At 46.1% G+C, this 2,189-nt stretch overlaps 1 pseudogene; it reads right to left on the reverse strand.

The window, feature by feature from the left end:
* Window positions 1-740: 740 nt before the first annotated feature.
* Window positions 741-1,482, reverse strand: LOC103208342 (annotated as a pseudogene).
* Window positions 1,483-2,189: the final 707 nt, after the last annotated feature.

The raw sequence follows: 2,189 nt of genomic DNA on the forward strand, positions 1-2,189 counted from the left end.
CCCAGACAAAACAAGGCGGGCATTTCCCTGAGTTGGTGGAGGGACCTTGGCCAACCTACCCACTGTGCTCTTTGTATGAAGCATGTAACTGGAGCCAGAAAAGACTAACAAGGGCAGGAACCTGAGTGACCAATACTGACAGAACAGGATTCCCTCCATAAGGTACATGGGTACCTGAAGAGATGGGTCTACAACATTCTAAAATTTTAAGTGTTTTCGTTGGAAGGGGGGGGGGTGTTCTTCTTATAGATGCTCAGCAAGGTCTGTGACCCAATAGGTTAAAATCCTGAATTAGAGAAAAAGACTGAGCCAGTTGCAAGCTAGAAAAGAGCTAGCTGAGTTTGAAAGCTCTCAAGTTTGTTGGTAAGAAAACTGGAACATGGACTCAAAGCAGACTACTGAGCTCTTGTTCGTGTGTACTTATAATTGTATTTACAGTTCTTTCCAAAATAAGGCCCTAGGACCCCCAAGTCAAGTATGTTCCTGAGCTGGTCCACTGCTGCAGGGGTCTTGGAGAGCATTCTACACATGCTTGGGCATTCACCAACATTAAGTCCCAGGATAGAAGATGTGACAAAGCAGACCTCTGTCCTCAATGGCAACCACGAGTCCTCTGCTGACTTCAGTGGAGGCACTGGCCATGTGGAAAACACTGGAATTTTTCCTTGGGACTAGGGTGTATTTTGACAGGTGTCTGCCATGCCCGGCACCCACTGTCTTTTCTCCTCCAGGCCCTGGGTCTAGTTCAGCGGCCGAATGAGTTGATTGATGCGTTCACCACGGTAGCCAGGTGAGCCCATTTCCTTGAGAAAGCCCACTTTATTCTTGGTAGCATGACGGGACACTGAGAGATGGAAGGGGTGCAAGAACTGTGAGATCACCTGGAAATACTTCCCCGGGAAGGCAATTTCATGATGAGATCTTCTAAGCAAATGACACCAAACGGCCCCAGGTGCTCCTCAATAACTGTGTTGTCTGTCAGTGGGAAGATCTTATTCTTGACCTTGGCTTGTCCACGTTTCAGGATGAGTTCCTGGACAGACTTCAGATTTGGAAATCCCCACGTCACATAAGGTTCCACCATATGCAACATTTTTAAGGTTACAGGGGTTACTTGACAAAGACACCACTGAAAATCTTCTTCAGGTGAAGCCTTGCAATGGTCTTCCACACCAGAAAACTCACCCCGTTAGCCCTTTGGATGCATACTACAAAGGCCAAAGCATGTCAGTCTGGAACTTCCAAGCTGTGTGGTTTCACTTCTAGTCGTCTGATGCACATCCTGTCACGTTGCTGTCGCCGGGAATCAAGTAGGAATGATTCTAGTCGCTTAAACCTGAGTCCTTTCCCTTTCCTCTGCTTCTTCCTTTCCACAAGTGCCTGCTTTGCCTGCGTGGCCTTGAGAGCCTGATAAGCCTTCCGCTTCTTCAGATTTTCTGGAACCAAAGGGATTTTTTTTCTTGGCTCTTCCTCCACCATCTTTCCAATTCAAAGTGCTAAATCTTAAGGAAGCAAAGCCCAAAGCAAATGCACTGCCATGGAGTGGATTCTGACTCACAGCGCCCCTAGAGGACAGAGTGGAACTGCCCCACAGGGTTTCCAAGCCTGTCAATCTTTACAGAAATAAATTGCCTCATTTTCATCCCAGAGAGCAGCTGGTGGGCTTGAGCAACTGACCTTCTGGTTAGTAGCCACTATGCCACCACTCTGCCACCAGAGCTCCTTTAAGTATGAGAAGTTAATGCTTATTCTCAGATGATTATCAACATGCTCTCAAAATGCAGCACACACTGTACTCTGTCATGAGCTTCTTCATGCATAAGAGACTGTGCAGAATAAAATCATATGATTATTCACATTATTTCTGATAGAATTTGGCAATAAGTATGTCTACCAGATACCCTGTGATTTGAATCTGCCTTTAAATGATGATTTTCTCTCAGCATTAAGGAAGTCATAGAAATGATGTCCTCAAGCCTGGTTTTACTATTTCTGTAAATGCTAACATTACCTACCTATTGATAGAAGTCAATCTCCTCACATTCCAGACGTTTCCTTCGCTGCCGGAACTTAGTAATATGGCACCACAGATAGCACCGTGCAGAAAGCATTGACCATGAGCTAGGGAAAAGTCCTCCGCAGAACTTGCCACAGTCCTTCTGAGCAGGGCGTGTGGGCAGAGGATTTCA

Source organism: Orycteropus afer, unplaced genomic scaffold, assembly GCF_000298275.1.
Source record: "Orycteropus afer afer isolate SDZICR_OR568_19922 unplaced genomic scaffold, OryAfe1.0 scaffold00426, whole genome shotgun sequence".
NCBI classification, from domain to species: Eukaryota; Metazoa; Chordata; class Mammalia; order Tubulidentata; family Orycteropodidae; genus Orycteropus; species Orycteropus afer.